The sequence below is a fragment of the Suncus etruscus genome, chromosome 16, assembly GCF_024139225.1.
Source record: "Suncus etruscus isolate mSunEtr1 chromosome 16, mSunEtr1.pri.cur, whole genome shotgun sequence".
Lineage (NCBI taxonomy): Eukaryota > Metazoa > Chordata > Mammalia > Eulipotyphla > Soricidae > Suncus > Suncus etruscus.
The window spans coordinates 6,950,425-6,969,309 of record NC_064863.1 but is presented as its reverse complement, the minus strand read 5'-3'; positions in this window follow the sequence as shown (position 1 = coordinate 6,969,309).

The window sequence follows — 18,885 nt, the reverse complement described above, 5'->3', positions numbered from 1 at the left end:
TCAATTTGGCTTCTCTCTCTTCTCTCTCTCCCTCTCTCCCTTCCTCTCTCCCTCCCCCCCTCCTCTCTCTCTTTCCTCTCTCCTCTCTCCTCTCTCTGGACCAATATCACTCTCCGTGTAAACCCCAGACCATTTATTTTCTTTCATGTTCTATGTGAACAACCCCAGCCCACAACTTCAGGGAGTAAATTCAGTTTTATTTGCAGGAATTAATAAGTGTAAATCCCACTGAATCTTGGGGAAACGGGAAGCAGCAATTTTGGCATCCTGAGATCAGTGACTTGCACCCAACCGAGCAGTCAGTGCAGTTGCCTATCTCGTTACTCCAAAGTAATTATGAGCCAACTCTCGGTCAGCCAGACTGGTCCTCTGGTGCTCTGAAAGTTGCATAGCTAGGACTCGGCTTAGTGGTTGGCTGGTAATTAAAAAGCTACAAGCTGAGAGAGAACATCAGTGAGATACAGGATGAGAGCTCGCCAGAGGTTGCAGATATGACCAGAGGTACCTTGACAGAAACCAAAGGTGTGAGCAGTCCTGAAGTCCATGAAGATGGACAATGGTGGGAAATAGGGGACTTTAAGATCACCTCCCTTCTTCTTGATGGTACTCAAACACACTGGAACCCTGCCAAGAGAATAAACTTAGTCTCAAGCTAAAGATTTACAGGCTTAGACTTTTTATAGTGGTACCTTTAAAGACTTCAATAAGAATAAAGAAGACTCTGGCTTACTTTCATGTTGGAGTTGAACATATAAGTAACAAATATATATTATAGAAAATTCAAAAATGAAAAATATAAAAGTGTGAATGTACATATAAATAGTTGGTTTGTATACCAAGAGAAAGAAAGCTGACCACCATTCAGAAAACTTCTAAAATGTGGTCAACATTACAAACAGTTTCATGATAGTGATTACTATTTTGCCCTTTTTTAAAAAATAATTTTTATTTTGACCAAAGCAAAATACAAATCTTTCACAGTAATATTTAAGGTGCATAGCGACAATGAATTGGGGCCATTCCCATTACCAGTATTGTCCTGTCTCCACCCGTGTTCCCAGCATGCATCACATACTTCCCTTCTTTGCCCCCTGGACCGCTAGTGGAACAGGTTCCCTTTGTGTATAGCTTTTTGTATATTGCATATCAATTCTGTTGTTATTAACTTTGGGTTTGGTGTTTAGTCTGATTATTTTTAACTATTTTGCCTTTTAACTTTCATATATTAAAAGTATTTTCTAGTGATAAGTAAATTCACTGTTCTAGTGACACATTCATTATCATTTAAGTATCTCTGATTTTATATTCTTCTGCTAAGAAATTGTACAACTAATTTGGAAACCTCTGTTAATATAATTAAGTCCAAAGTTAAGTTACTATGTTCTGTTACTAGTAATAAGTAACATCAGTGGCTTTATGTGTCAGGAAGTGCTAGGAGAAATCAATCACAATGACATCTCATCATGTTCACAAAGTATTTGATTATGTCAAGATGCCAAACAGTGGAAAATAAGCAAGCTCAATATTATTGGCTCAGTCCATGTAGGCCAATTCATTGCCCATGTTGAATTTCACATATATTCTAGAGCAAGGGTCCTCAAACTTTTTTAAAAGGGGGACTAATTCACTGACCCTCAGACTATTGGAGGGCTGGACTCTAGTTAAAAAAAATATGAAAATCCTCTTATGCTCCTATGCCCACTACACATATATCTTATTTTGAAGTAAAAAGACAAACTGGGAACACATACAATATTTAAAATAAAGAACAAGCAAAGTTAAATTAACGAACTTACCAGTGTTTCAATGGGAACTATGAGCCTTCTTTTGGTGGGCCATGGTTTGAAGACCCTTATCTAAGACTGAGAGAAGGAGTTGAGAGACAAAGAGAAAGAGAGGAGTCAGAGAGTGTGGTACACATCCCACATAAGCCCACTGCAGGCCTGGGATGAGTCGGCCATTAAGCAGGACAGGCAGTAGCAGCAAAAACACCCGGACTGCTGAATCAATGTCTTCAGCAGGCTACATATGGACCATGGACTATAGGTTGAGGACCCCGTGCCAGAGTCCCCAACAGATAAGACACAGAAAGAAAAGGAAGTAGACCTTATGAAAACATAAGTAGCATGTCCACATGCACCAGGGACCAAAAAGGTGGGAATATTTTTTAAAATTATGAAAATTATGTTTGGGTACCAGTATCACAAAGTCCTAGAACATGTGTCATTACAAAGAGAAAATGATATTTTTCTGGCAGCCTGGCTGCCTGGGATTCATAATTTCTGTACAGAGATCAGTGGCAGACAGAAGCTGGGGAATTTGGATCAGTGACTGAAAATCAAACAGAAACATACATGTTTCTAAGCTTCATTCTCCATCTTTGCCTTCCATGCATGTTTCTCTATTAGTGATGGGAGGGAGAAGGAATTTGTTTAAAGATATATTTTTTCAGAGGCTAAGTTCATGCAAGAAAGGTGCTGTTAAAGACACGTTTCTATTCAGTGCTCAGTATGAGGGAGTCCAGACTCGAAGAGATTAAGAGGTTTGAAGTGATCAAATGGGGTGTCAGCTCAGTAGATCACCATCTCAGACATGACAGATTACAGTTCAGCCATTCGGGCTTCATCTTTCATCTGTCTTCAACAGATTAGCACTTCTTCGGAGAGTTACTCTTCGTGAAAGAGTTCCTATCTTGTGGAATAGGTGCATAGCTTCCCCTGGGAAGACAGTTTATTGCTGTGCCTAACACAAGCCACAAAGCTGTCCGTGTATATAAGAGCAGATTAAACTTTACACAGTATCTGCTCCAGTTTTGTGTCTCCACCTGCCTTAACTTGCATGGACAAGTGACAGTATGAATCCATGGCAAATAGTGGAGAAATTAAAAATAGGGCGTTGTGTCTGAGTCACTCCTTCGAAGTTCTGAATGCTGCAAAAGAGAACCAGGAAGGATAATCTGCTACCTGTTTTTTTTAATCATCATCACAAGCATCACAACTTGTGCAAGACCTTTGGGTATTCGAGAGCCCAGAGAGAGTTTGGAGATGTATGGGCCTTGATATCCTGACTTGAAGAAGATTCCAGATAAAAGTGTCAGTCAAATTCAAGTTCCCTTTGTTCCAAACACATGCCTGTAGCTCAGGGACAAGGAGGTGACTCAGTTTTAGGAGCAGATTGCAGGGAAGACTGGAGGTGACAGTTGATCTGTGCTTGGGGAATAATGGATGTTCCCATGCAGAATATGGAGGGAAGAGCAGAAATAGATTTTCTTAAGCAATTACAGCGGCTAGAAGCACTCCGTCAAGATTTAATAGAAAGGGCAATATTAAATTAGCTGATAATTCAAATTTTGTTGCTTAAACACCCGATCTAAGTAAATGGAGTGATAATTTCTTAACTAATTATGATGGATGGTAGAGCTTTTGCACCCATATCTGTCAGCAGATAAAGTAAGAAGCCACAATTCATAATCCAAAGGAAAAAGGAAAACCCTGAATTAGAGTTGCAGTATTTAAAATCCCAGGGTGGGTGAGAGAAATATTGCCTTAGGAATGGGTGCAATTGAAGGATGTGCAATCATTTTGTTTCTGTTGTTGTTTGTTGTACCCCAAAGTCTGCCAATTATGAAATCCTGGGTACACAGTAAGCTACAGTGGACTATTTTATAGATTCTATCTGCAAATATCCAAGAAATTGTATGAGAAAGAAAAATGAAGTCTTTGGATTTTTTCTCCCCTTATTTTACTCAATCATTTTAAATATTGATTAGAAACAAAGGAATTGTCATAAAATATGTATAAGAAATAAAGAACAATAAAAACAGCTTAGAAATCTGCACTCTCTCTATTTTTAAAAAACACCATTATGGTAAGTTTTTTATTGCCGTTCTCTGACTACATCTCAGCCCTTATGTGTGTGTGTGGGGGGGGGTGAGTAGCCTGCTTTGTGGTCTATCTTTTACTAGTTTTTATAATGCACCATATATATTTGATCATAAAAAATAATTTGTTTGGATTCTACTTGTTTTGAACTTCAAGTCAAAGGAATCGTACAACGGGGTACATTTTTTACCTAGAATGCCTAGGATTTAACAACTGGTTCTATCAGTTATGAGGTCTGAGATCTTCAGCAAGACAGAATCTTCAAAAATGAAAGTAAACAAATGCCTACTGCCAAGTGCTTTGTGAGGATTCAATAAGCTCTTTAATTAAGCCTTTCCTGCAATCTCAGTGCCTGAGCATAGTGTGGGCTCTATAAGAATAAATCATATTGGCCATTATAATTCTTCAATCTGTATTATAAATGCTCCTATTTAGATTCCAAAACAATTCATGATTCATGCTATTGTGAATAACTGTCATTCAATCCATACATCTCACCACTATTGAATATTTCTTGTGTACACATGATAAAAATGACTTAACAACTGTATGGTTAGTAGATATTTGGGTCCTTTTTCTGTTTTTCTATAATTAGGGCTGCTGAGAAATTCACTTTGTGTCTTAGTACATATATTCAGAGTCTTTGGGTCCCAGGATGTAGTCTCAGGAGTTCAGTGTCTAGATCTGCTAGAATGTCATGGTGTCCAGAGTCACCAGGCCATCTGGGGTGTCCCCTCTCCCAGTGTATGTGGCCCCATTATTATATGATCAGTAAACTCTGAATAATGTCCATTGAAGCTTTTCACATTGGTCATCAGTTATAACTACCGTATGTTCATTGCGAATGTGGTTCAATTCTTGCAGGTACTTATTAGCCAATTAGTCTTTCTCATGTGCACAGGATAACCATGCAAACTTTTTGCCACTTCCTGTCAGGTTTTTGTTTTGTTTTGTTTCTTGGTCTTTTTCACATGGATTTATTTGAACTGCTCATTTATTCTGCATACATTTCTTGTTTGCAACTTGAATTTTATTCTCTTTTGATGTTTTCTTTCGGTGACCATAATTTGAGACAGTTGAGCACATCCAACTTCTCTTTATGATTTATTCATTGTGTTTCTTTAGAAAACCTTCCTTACGCTGACATCACTGAGCTGTCTTTCTCTATTGAATTTCAAACGCCATAAAATTTCCCTTTCACTTTTCAAGTTTTAATCAACCTGGAGCTGATTAACTTGTGCATGGTATGAAGTAGGGGATCGATTATTTTATTCAGGCAAACAATTTACTCAGTACCGTATATTAAAAATTCTAGCCCTCTACACTCACCTGCCAGAGCAGGTATGCCATAAACCAAACTTTCTTATATTGGTGGGTCTATTCCTTAGCTTTCTCTAATGTGCCAGGATTAAGCACCTATCCATGCCAGTGGCATAAACCGTAATTAGAATAGCTTTGTAGTAATTCATAGTTTCATTCTCTAGCTAGTACTTCATCAATGAATTTGCTCTTAAATGTTCACTCTTTAATGTAAATATTAAAATTAACTTTCCAGTCTACAAATTCACACATACCTTTTGATATTTTATATAAATTGTTTTGAATGATGGTTAATTTAATAGATATGACATCTTCAATCATACTATTGAGCTTTCCAGTTCATAAAAATTAGATATATAGGGCTGGAGAGATAGCATGGAGGTAAGGCGTTTGTCTTTCATGCAGAAGGACGGTGGTTCAAATCCCAGCATCCCATATGGTCCCCTGTGCCTGCCAGAGGCGATTTCTGAGCATAGAGCCAGTAAGTATGATGATCTAGTAAGTTGCTTGTTGCTGGTTGAGACTTCTGTGTTAACTGGTTTTGGTTATTGAGCTTAGGTAATTTCTATGCTCTTTTACCATTAAAATTGGTATGTGCCAAGTGAGGTGTCAGAACTGAAAAAAAATTGGAGGTGTCATATTCCAGAAATTCCACGATCTATGGAAGTGGCCTATGAGGTGACATGACAGAGTCTGTGAGAATTGGTGTGACTTCTAGGGTTTCTGGAAATAAGAAAGGGTGGAGAAGGGAGAGGCTACTTGCCTCTATCTCAGAAGATCTTAAAGTGTTTAGCCCCCAAATGAGTGTATCTGGATTTTTTTTGTCAGTTTGGTGTCTCTGCTGCAATTTAGACATGCTGCAATGAAATTGGGCCAGTTTGGGGCTGTAAGGCCAGTATACTTATAAGTTTTCATGGTTCAACTTACAACTCTTTTGAGAATAAAATAAATCTATGTAGCTGACATGTAGCTGACATTATAAACTGACATGGTGGTGACTGTAGGACTTGGGTGTGAACTTGAATATCTAAGAAATATATTTCTATATATTTATTTTATATATACTTATATCTATTTAAGAACAGTATAAAAAGTAAGATAGCAAAATAGCAGGCTTTAACTTTGGGTATCTGTTTTTATATAGTGTAGGCTGCAGGCTTTAGTGAAGTTTTATCAGCAGAAATTGTCCATTTATAATTTTGGACTAAGTAGAAAGCCCATCTATAAAAAATTTTTTCTTCACATATTCTTAAACTTCTTTTCTGTGTGAGGATACAGGTTATTACTTGCAAATGATGCTAAACTGAAGTGGTGAAATCAACAACTATTAGTTAAAACTATTAATAGAGGGCTGGAGAGATAGCATGGAGGTAGGGCCTTGCATGCAGAAGGATGGTGGTTCAAATCCCGGCATCCTATATGGTCCCCCTGAGCCTGCCAGGAGCGATTTCTGAGCGTAGAGCTAGGAGGAATCCCTGAACCTTGCCGAGTGTGACCCAAAAACAAACAAAAAAGCTATTAATAGCATGCTTTTGATGTTTCAACATCGCACATAGCCTTGCACATGGCCAAACTGGGTTTAATCCCCAGATGGTCCCCTAAGCATACTAACAGCAAGACCAGAACACCAACAAAACAAAACAAAAATATCCAAAACAAATAATTTTTAAACATGAAGTTTCTTGTCAGATGTTATAAGTTTCAAATATCAGGTTAAAGATATCGCTAAATGTCTTTTCTAAATTGAAGGTGTTAAATTATCATTTTTTCTATTTATTGGGTATGGCTATACCTATTTCTCTAATTTCTATCAATGTAGTTATTATTATTAATGGATTTTCCAGTTGTCACAATTAAAATTTCTCAGACTAATACAGCTTAAGTCATAACATAATTTTTTTGTTGTTGTTATTTTTTGGGGTCACACCCCCGCCACGCTCAGGGGTTTACTCCTGGCTCTATGCTCAGAAATCGCTCCTGGTAGGCTCAGGGGACCATATGGGATGCCGGGATTCGAACCACAGACTTTCTGCATGCAAGGCAAATGCTTTACCTCTAGACTATCTCTCCGGCCCCATGACATAAATTTTAATGTCTTGCTTAGTTCATTCCTTCATTAATGAAAATTAGTAGTGCTGTCCTATGATTTCATTTTCTCTATTTTTATTTCTAAGATACTGGCTTTACCTTTATTCTAGCTTTATCAAATATGTTAGGAAGTAAGTCCCAAATCTCCATTCTCTATAAGAGGTTATATAATTGAGAGTATTTTGTTCTTTTATCAATAAACTGTCTGGTATTATTATTTCCTTCTGGAAAGTTTTTAACCCTGATTCAGTATTAACATTAATTATAAAAAAAATACTGAGTCTTACTATTTCTTCATGAATTTTTGTTCTGTGTCTTTTATTGTATTCAAAATTTTATTATTCAGTAAAAATCTCATATCCTCATATGCATGTATGATTTATATATGTGTTCTGATAATTTTTAAATCTACAAACCAGGTTTGTCTCTCACATTCTCTCTCTGTTCACTCTTTTTTTCAATCTATTGGTTCTTTGCCATCTTGGGTGTTTGCTGGTTCTGTCTGTATACTGACTTTTTCTTAAAAATTAATCTGTGGGGATTTCTTAGGGTCTGAGCTAAAGGTGAAAACCTCCAGAAATAATTCCTGCTGGCTTTTTATCAGGTACTTGAAGAATTACACCTAACCACTCACACACACACAAAGGACTTTTTGCACTTAATTCTCCAGTTGAATGTTTCTGTACCATTCATCTAAAACTTTGCATGTTTATAAATTCTCAGGAAGAAAAATTGTCCCTGTATCTGCACCTGAAGCTTTAGAGTACAAATGGTAGGTAGGGTTAGCTCTAGTTTGCTCTTCTGTTGTGTTCCTTTAAGACACAGTTTTACAGGGAGTGGGTGTAGGTCAACTGAGCCATAGTTCCAGTCAGCTAGGCTCTGTGAGACTCTATAAGGCCATAGAAGCAAAGGCCTTATCCTATAGTGCTTTCAATGCCACCCATGATAGACCACTTAGGTTTACTCTACCCTCTCTGGGTTCTTGGCTAGGGCTGTCCGAAGCAGGCCTCACTTTTGGCAGCAAAGAAATTGTTGGGGTACTTTTCAAAATATTTTTCTTTATAAAAATTATACATATTTCATTTAGACATCATAAATTACAAAATTGTTCATAATACAATTGTTTCAGGCATTTAATATTCCAAAACCAATCCCATCACCAGAGTTGATCTACTTTCCATCAATGTCCCCAGTTCCTTCCCCTCAAGCCTGCCCCTTTAGCGGGCACAAACAACGTCTATTCAATTGTGCATCTGCTCCTCTTTTTTATTTCTTAAGCACAGAACTCTTTTGACTGCTAGGGACAAGATAAATGGAGTTTCTTCATTCCCTAAGCAGTGTTTCAAAGCTTAAGAGTAAGAGGACAGCAAAGAGTAATACAGGCCACCAATGTAACGCACATGCATTATTAGCCCAGGTAGGAGAGGGAAAGCAAGGAGGCTATGGTAGAGCCATAGCAACTTTTCTTCAGAGCTTGCATTAGAAACAAGGAGGAATTTTCTAACTTCACAGTCAAAGAATATCCTTATTAGCATGAGGATGGCTAGTGAGGTCTGGAAAACAAGATCCCTCCTTCACCAAGGAGAGATAATGACTCTATCCTCAGAGAAACTAAATCCTAACCTAGCTTGTTTGAAGGATAAATCTCTTTGAGCAGAGACTGGTAAATACAACTGGTAATACCTCTCATTTTTAGGGAAATAGATCTCCCTCTTTCTGAAGTAGATAAAAAGCATAGGATGCTTCAAATAGATTTGAAAGCAGTTGTGTTCCGAGAATTGATGTATTTTCTCAAACGTTGAGCATTCTAAGGTCTTGTATACTGGAATCATGGGACAGCCAATAATTCAAAACCAAAAATCTCGAGTCTTCTTTCTCTATCATTTTTTGGGGGGCCCACACCCGGTGAAGCTCAGGGGTTACTCCTGTCTGTGCACTTAGAAATTGCTCCTGGCTTAGGGGACCATATGGAACACTGGGGACCCAGCTCCATCCTGGGTCAGCAGTATGCAAGGCAAATCCCCTACCACTATGCTATCTGTCTGGCCCCTCTCTTTCTATTATTAACAAACTCTTTGCATCCTGATCTTTACTCCTTCATGTCATAGACTCTCTGATCAAAAAAAAAAAAAGATAAAAGTACCCATTGTTTTCTACAATTTTCATGTCAGATATTTGCCATGTTGAACTATGCCTATAGATGACTGTGTGCTCAAAAAAGATGCTTTGTGAGAATATACATCAACCAAATTACAGAGCCAAAATCTGCTCCACTTCTTGGTAGATGGAGGCTAAAGGGACATTGGGAACCCTTCTTAATTAAATATTTGATTTTGGAGTCAAAAGTCTAGCATTTGCTGCTATATGAAACTTAGATCAATTACTTCCTTCATCTGCAAAGCCGAAATATCTTGAGATATGCGTCCGTTAGGTGGCTCCATGTATGAAAAGTCTTAAGCAGTGAAATGAGACCTAAAGGATGTGCTATCTCATTACATTATAAATTATGAATATGATTACATAATAAATCATTTGTATGGTGCGACGCATTGTTGAGATGAAGGGTAACAAAGAAGTATATCCCATATATTCAGAATATAAATGAGATTTTTTAAAAAAATTAAACAAGTTGATGTTTCTTTCTGGAATCTACCTTGTCAGGTGAGTCAACTGTAACCTAGAACCCAGAGAAAGGATAAAGAAAGGTCACAGCAAATAGTGTGGACCCCATACAATTGATTATAACAGAGTGAGCATGAATCAGAAGCAGGAATTTAGTTCTGGATTCAGTTCTGTCAAAATTTGAGCATGTTCTGCTCTTTTTTGTTTGGTTGTTTTTTGTTTTTCGGCCACACCCGGTGATGCTCAGGGGTTACTCTTGGCTATGCACTCTGAAATCGTTCCTGGCTTGGGGGACCATATGGGACCCCGGGGGATCGAACCATGGTCTGTCCTAAGCTAGCGCAGGCAAGGCAGATGCCTTACCACTTGCGCCACTGCTTCGGCCCTCATGCTCTGCCCTTTAATGTCTCTCTGTCTTTCTGTGTCTGTCTGTGTTTCTTTCTCTACATACACACATTTATTATTATACAAGTCCTACACAGGTTCCCCTGGGCTAAATGTAAGGGGTAGGGCAAGTTAATATCTTTCTGGAGCCTCTAAGAATATTCCATTTTCTTACCTTTGGCTTTCCCTGCTTTGAAAAACTGCCTCTATTCTTTGCCCTCTCCCTCCAATTTCAAAGTTTCAATGGTGGTTGAGAGCTGCTCATTCCACATCAGTCTAAATTTCTCTGTGTCTCCTTCTTTCAGCTTTTAAGGACCCTTGTGATTCTAGTTAACTAATTGGGAACTTATAGAATAATCTGTTTCAAAAATCATTAAGCTCTACCTAGGATAAAAGAAGAGCTTAGTATAGAATATTACTCTCCTGTTGAAGTGCTAATAACTGATACTAAAAGTTTTACTCTGTATTGTAAGTGAATTTAATATAAATTTTCCCATGATTCCCACCCAAGAAAGCAGGCATAGTCACTGAAATTAAAAGCCCTTCCAAATTCCACAAGGCTCTGTCTCAAATTGCCTGCAGCTCTGGAATTATTAAGAACAAACACGGGAATAGTGTTATTGCTAGTAACTTTTAAGATTCAAAGGAGACAAATATCCAACTCTTTTTCCCAGTCCTAAAAATTTTTTCAAATGAATAGTCTACCAGCTCAGATGCCTCATATAAAATGATCAAATATGGGGCCGGGAAGGTGGCACTAGAGGTAAGGTGTCTGCCTTGCAAGCGCTAGCGTAGGACGGACAGCAGTTCGATCCCCCGGCGTCCCATATGGTCCCCCCAAGCCAGGGGCGATTTCTGAGCGCATAGCCAGGAGTAACCCCTGAGCGTCAAACGGGTGTGGCCCAAAAACCAAAAAAAAAAAAAAATGATCAAATAGTGGGGCTGGAGTGATAGTGCAGTAGTAGGGTGCTTGCCTTGCATGCAACGGATTCAGGATGAACCTTGGTTTTATCCCCAGCATACTATATGGTCTCCTGAACCAGGAGTGATTTCTAAGTGCATAGCCAGGAGTAACCAAAGAGTATCACTTGGGTGTGCCCCAAAAACCAAAAACTAAAAAAAAAAAATCACAATGTAGAAGGTCATGATACTGTGACACAGTAAATTCCCACTTTTTATCCAAGTATCTGTCTATATCAAGCCCAGAAAGTGCCTTAATTGACAATGCTGCATAGGGAAAGCTAGGATCCAAAGTCATACAACTCAGTGATCACAAGATAAGTGTAGAGAAATCTGCTCTGTGCTAGAAAAGAAGGCCCAAGGGGTTTGCCAAGGAAGATTGGGGGCACTGGTGATGGGAATGTTGCACTGGTGAAGGGGGGTGCTCTTTATATGACTGAAACCCAACTACAATCATGTCTGTAATCAAGGTGCTTAAATAAAGATTAAAAAAAGAATATTTTCCTTCAATGTAGTCTTAACACCAAGAAACTATTTCTTCCTGTTTTTAAACCTATAGATTTGAAAGCTTTGCTTGAATGCACTGAGTTGCCATAGAAATCACAACATAAAGTCAATTAATTCTAGAAATAAAATGGAAATATGGACTTGAACTCTGATTACTTGGGCCCCTGTAAGTCGCAGAAAGTTTCGTTTGCCCAAGAAAATATATTCGAAAGTGTATATCCAAGAAAAAGAGAGATCAGAAGAAAGGAAACAACTTCCCTTTATTGTACTGACCTGGCTGAGAGGAGACAAGCTTCATTCACCAGAGTAGTATACCCAAAAAGTCACTCTCAGGGAACACACAGCTCAGTGGAAGACTTTTGTTCCCCTCCCCTTTCATGGGCCAGCTTCTTGGGCTGTAAGAATTTCTTCCTGACAAAATGCATTTACTTGGGCACATCTGCTCCAAAGCTGATAACATGTCCTGGAAACTCATCACTGGACCATTTTACTTTGCACCTCAAGTCTTGGGTCTATTTCCTGAGCTGACACCTAAGTGACAGTATGTCTTTTCTTCCAAAGCTCTCCGGTTTTAAAAATAAACCTTAACCTTCCAAAGTTCAGCCTGTAATTCACTCTGGATTGTATTTTTTAAAGAAGAAGTATTAAAGTTAGCAAAAAAAAATGCAATTAGAGCTTGAAAACTTAAAATATATATTCAAAATATATATATTCAAAAAATATATATTCAACTATAATATTGAGTGTGCATATGGTGACTGGTTTTATTTAATAAGCTCCAGATAGGGGCCCGGAGAGATAGCACAGTGGTGTTTGCCTTGCAAGCAGCCGATCCAGGACCAAAGGTGGTTGATTCAAATCCCAGTGTCTCATATGGTCCCCGTGCCTGCCAAGAGCTATTTCTGAGCAGACAGCCAGGAGTAACCCCTGAGCACTGCTGGGTGTGGCCAAACCCCCCCCCCCAAAAAAAGAAAGAAGCTCCAGATAGAAACACCATGTCATGGAGCCATTCCAAGGATTAGATAAAAATTAAATATCCTATTGTCTCTGAAGTTCACAAATATGTGAGCTGAAGTATTCCTGACTTAAGCACTCAAATTCATCAACTTAACCTTGTTGATTTATAAGGTCTTTTACCCTCTGAAAGAAAAGAAATGGAATTGGTATTTCAATGGCATATAGCATCTTTGAATGATAGGATTAAGAGTTTCCTGGAGGTACATTTATTCCCTTCTTGGGTATTAAATTAATTCTCAACTATAAATTAATCAGCCTGGACCCTAGGAGCCATGACATGAGTACATTGTCTCTTTTATTGTCTCTTACACCGCATCATCAGCTTTTAAGGACCACAAGCTTGATGACAGAGGAGAGCACAGGTGTAATGACAGAGAATAGCATAGGTGTGGTGTAGAAAACCATCTTCCTCAAGCCACATCAGGAGCCTAGAATGAAGCAAGGTCAAGGAAAATCTTTTGAAGGAATTTTTTTGACCCACCATTCATCTCAATCCTTTGTATCCCAAGACTTTGCTGCACTATTTACAATAACCAAGACATGGAACAGTCTGAAAGTACATAAATGAATGGATGGGTAAGGAAACCATGATATAGGGGTTGGGGAGATAGCGCACAGGACTGGAATGGATGCTTTGCATGTGAATTGTATTTTTGCATGTTCCATCTTTTGTGCTCAAAGCTGGAATAGTCTGCTAAGAGTTTAGCCAGAAGACTCCCAAACACTGCTGTATTTGGCAAAATAATAATAATAATAATGTAAAACTTCTTTAAAGTGTGACATATAGCATGATGCTATTTAGCCTTTATAATAAAATTCTGCAAGATGTAAAACATGACTTTATACTAAGTGAAATAAGCCAATCACAGAAAATTTACATAGTGGGGCCAGAGTGGTGGCACAGCGGTAGGGTGTTTGCCTTGCACAAGGCTGACCCAGGATGGTTTGATCCCCAGGCATCCCATATGGTCCCCCAAGGCAGGAGCAATTTCTGAGCACATAGCCAGGACTCCAGAGCATCACAGATGTGGCCCAAAAAAAACAAAACAAACAAAATACAAAAAAAAAAAAAAAAGAAGTTTACATCCTGAGTTCACTTATATTGGGTACGTAAAACAGTGAAATTCATAAAATTTGAGAATGATCACAAGAATGATCAGGGTGTGGGGCCAGAGTGACCAGGCATAAAATTTTAATTAAGATGTATAATTTCTGGGACTAAATTAATAGTTCAGTGGGAGTATACTTGCCTTGCATGGAACCAACCCATATTTAATCTTCCATAGGATCCCCTAAGTCCACTTAGTGATCACTTAGGCCAGAGCCAGGAGTAAGCCCTGACCACAGCTAAAACAAATGAAAAGATGTGTGTGTTACATAAATATGCAGTACAATAGTACCTGTACTCATCAACATTGCCTTGAGCACTTTACAAGAGAATAAATCTCATGCTCTTACCACAATGAAATAGTTTTAAATATTTTCAAGTGTTTGATTTAGGCATCAAAGGCAAAACAAACAGATTTACAGATGATGGTGACTCCACCTGTCAGCTGGGGTTATAGCTGACAGGGATCAGGGGGGAGATGAGTCCTAGTAAGGAGGGGCATTATAACTTAGACACCCAAGTGCATTAGGAATTTACCACTTGAAGGATAGCTGAAATAGGAGCCTAAATCAGGAAGAATTGTTGAAGGGATTCAGGAGGGACCACAGATGGGGTTTTCACAAGCCCTTGAGTCCTAGTAAAGTGGATATTATCATGCTTTGTGGCAGTTTCAACCCTCCTTAAGAGTGTAACAAATCCTTACCTAAGTACCTTCTCCGAGTTCTGGCTCTGCAGAGCAGGCATCCAGTGGGCACTGTGTACAGACTTACTGCTTGAAAAACTTACTGGAAGAGGCCAAGAACCTAAAAATGGAGTCTCATGACAGTGAAGTAACCCAAGCTCCTCCCTCATCTTAGAGTTGTTCAAGAATATCCAGGCTTCCCAATAAACAAGAGTAAGAAATAGGATGGGCAAAGAAAAACATAGACCAGGATCAAAATAGTAACCAGGATCTAGACATTGCACTTGTTCAAGCTGAGCCAGCCTTGTTCAGGCATCATGTATGTCTGTGTGTCCACTTGAGTGTGTCAAGTCTGTTAGAGCAATCCATCATTCACCAGTACAGATTTGTGGCCTAGCTACTGAAATAAATAACTAAATCCTGACTCACAGTTTAGAGCCACTTAACATTTTTAGTGTCCCTTAGGGTCAAATGTTTACTTGGCCTTCTCAAGGAATTATCTATGAATCACTAGCCAAGGATCAGAACAATAGCACTGCAGGGTAGGTGTTTGCCTCGCAGGTGGCCTATCTGAGTGCGGTTCTCAACATCCCATATGATCCCTTGAGTCTGCCAGGTATGATTCCTAAGTGTAGAGCCAGAAATAACTCCAGAACACCACTGGGTGTGATCAAAAACCAAAAAAAAAAAAAAAATTCACTAGACAAATCTAATTATTCCCATTATAGAGCTAAAACAATAGAAAATTATGGAAAGTGACACCTTAAATATTAAATGTAGCACAGCCTAGTGTTGATTGGGTCTTTTAGTTAGGTCTATTTATTTATTTATTTATTTTTGGTTTGGGGGGTCACACCCAGCAGCGCTCAGGGGTTACCTCTGGCTCTGGACTTAGAAATCACTCCTGGCAGACTCGAGGGACCATATGCAACGTTGGGAATTGAACCACCATCAGTCCTGGGTCGGCCATGTGCAAAGGCAAATGCCCTACCACTGTGCTGTCTCTCCAGATGCAGGTCTCTTTATTTTTATTTAACATTACTCTTAGACCTTTTTGTGAACTGGACTCAAAATTTTTGTTTCTCACACATGCATTTTAGAGTTGTATTTTCAGAGAGCCAAACTAACAAGCTGCACTGTCTCTCATTTCCTCATTCATCTGTTGAGTCAATGAAAAAAATCTTGCATTGTCTATAGGCAGAATGTCCCAGTATCTGAGTGAACAAATGTAACTGAGGGCATGTGGTGTACGCATTGCAGGATTCACTACAGAGTCATGGAATGTTTTGGATTCTGTTACAAGAATAGAGACCCACTAGGGTGAAAACATTATCTCTAGTATGTCTTCCACTTATTCCAGATTAATTCTTGTTTTCTCTTGAAGCCAGGCTGAATGCTCAGGGGAAAAATACCCCACATGATTGAATCAATGACCTTGATATTTGGAAGCCAATGGCGGTTCTACTTTCCCAGTCTTGGGCTACAATCAGTCTAACTGGAGAGATATATTTGCCATGTCCCCTGCCATGACCCTATCCCTGGAGGGCTTGTAAAACCCCATCTGTGAATACTCCCACACCCCTTCAACAATTTTTCCAGGCTCCTAAATCTAGCTATCCTTCAAGTGGCCAATATCCTTGCATTTGGGGGTCTAAATCAGGCTAGAAAAATATTCTTACTCTATAGCTGTAAGATACAATAAGCAAAAGAATCATCCATTGGGATCAAATACTAGATTATTTTTACATGAAAAATAGCCTTGGTATGTTCAGAGGTATGTAGGGGTGAGCAGGCTTTCAGAGGCAGCTGCCATGGGTCCCTTTGAGCTCTGGATTCCCTTCAGCTAGAGCAAAGGTGTGCTCTGAGGCTTGCAACTCCATTCCCCAGTGCATGCTTCCTGCTGGCTTCAAGCATCTGCCTTTCATCTGCCTGTAAGTAGGTTTTGCATTGCTGTTTATTGTTCTTGCCATGAGGACAGTTCTTGAGGTGGAAGCAGATGTCAGTGGCACTTGGGAGAAAATGGGGTAGTGATGGAATTCAAGAACAACAGATAATACAGTCTGTCTCATCTCAGTCTCTGAAACAAACATAGATTGGCAGTAAGGTTGGATTCTATTTTATTAAGGGGGTGGAAGCCAATAATGTGTAGACAGCTCATTTACACTTGCATAGCAATTAGCAGTAAAGAGGAGATGATGAAACATGAGACGGGGTTATATGTACATGTACAAGAGAGAAGAGAGAGAAAAAGAGATGGGGACAAGCCAAGAAACAAGAGACTGTAAAAATTTTAGGCTGTCTCCTGTGCAATACAATTCCTGGAATATTTTTCTTAGGAGATATTCTGGAAGTCAAAGCTTGCTCATGGCCTTGAGAGTTAAACTCCAGCAATGTTGATGGTGATGACTAAAGAAAAACAATCTGTTAAGCCGAAGACAAAGGGTACTGGGGGGTGATCATGTGGAACGAGGCTTTAGAAACAGTTTCTGGAGTTACATCTCAGCTCTCCTATGTTCTATGTGACAGGAAATAACTTAGTGCAGTTGTGCCTCCAATATTTCTTCTGGGGAGGGAAGGGAAATTTATAACAAGCCCATTAGCAGGAACTTCCTTCTGAGAAGACGGACCCGTCTTTGTGCCTTTCCAACGTGGCAGTTGCATGTGATCACGATAAATCAAAAGTGACTCAGTGCCACTGAAGATCTAATGCTTTGTATTTGTATTAATTGAATTAGCTCAATGTAAGAAGCATTATATACATGAGATTTACATATGAGATCACATTTAAGAACTTTACATCATGGAATTGTCCTCCAAGACAGCTTTGTGGCATATGCAACATAGAATATTGTTTCTCACTTTATTGCAAAAGAAACGAAGTCTCACAGGCAATTCTGCTAGATTCTCACAGAGGCCCCTCGTGCATTCAAGAAAGCACTTAAATTAGAGATTCAGGAATATCTAGACATCCTGGCCAGCATGGCCATGCTAGCACTCAAGTCAGTCAAACAATCTTTGAGTAGAGAAAGTGCTCTGCAAAATTAGCAGAAGCCAATGAAAAAGCATAATTCATTGTCTCCATGCTACAACATTCTGTATAACCCATTTATTATCACACACAAGATGGGTTTAGCTGCATAAAAAGGCTCAGCCCTTCACTCCATTTCAAACAACCATTGGGAAGAACTAAAATGTGATAAGCAACTCTTTTTGTATTGACCAGAAACCACCCTAACTAACATGCAAACTAGTCTGGAAATTTCACCCATGCTTCTGAGTTTGACCTTGAAATAGACCATAATTTTGAGGGTGGAGAAGCAGGAGAAAGTATTTAGTGTGGGCTATATTATGTAGCCCACAAAAATATTTTTAATTCTATTTTTAAAGTTCTAACCTTCAATACCTCCAAAAGTTATGGTATTTGGAAATAAGATCTTTGAAGAGGTAATTAGGGTAAAATATTGGGTACTAATCCAAAATGGTGGTGGCCTTAGGAAACAGGGGTTCTTTTTTTTCCTAAGGGTCACACTCAGCAGAGCTCAAGGTTTATTCCTGGCTCTATGCTCAGGTATTGCTCCTGGCAGGCTTGGGGGACCATATAGATTCCAGGAAGCAAACCCAGATTGGCCCCGTGCAAGGCAAACTCCATAACCACTGTGCTATTTCTCCAGCCCCCTGAAACAAGGAAATTTAGACAGTGATGAAGGAAGGAAGGATCCTATGGGCACAAAGGAAGAGGAAGAGAGCTATTGACATGTTCAGGAGAGAAGCCTAAAAATGAAGCACTGGCTTGCCTCCTTGTTTGGGATTTCTAGCCTCCAGGAGTGCAGAAAAATGAACTAGTGTCACCTAAACTCTCCCAGAGTTTCAATTTTCTCATCTGCATTTCTTGGTTCTAGCAGCCCAAGCAAACTAACACAGCGTTTATTTGATAAATGCTCCCAGGTGATCCTAGTGGGCAAAAGAGGTGGAGGAGCTTAAATCACCAAAGAACAACCATCACTGATAGTTCCAATGTTCAGATCAAAGACGACAATAATAAATTAAACGGTAGGGTTTTCACAGTAAAGGTGACATATTCACATAAATCGCCACAAAGTTGTCATTGTTCATCTTGTTTATAGGCAAGTGGCTGCAATCTTGGAAAAGGAAGGGGTTTCTCAAGCTCCCAGAGTCTCTAATAATAAAGCCAGGTCACATACATCTCTTCCTTTGTGTTTTTGTTTTTTTTTAATCAGAAGTAATAAAACAAACAACATAATTATTTGAAACTACACAAACAAGGGAACATTGGGTTGTCTCTTAAAAGTCTTGAC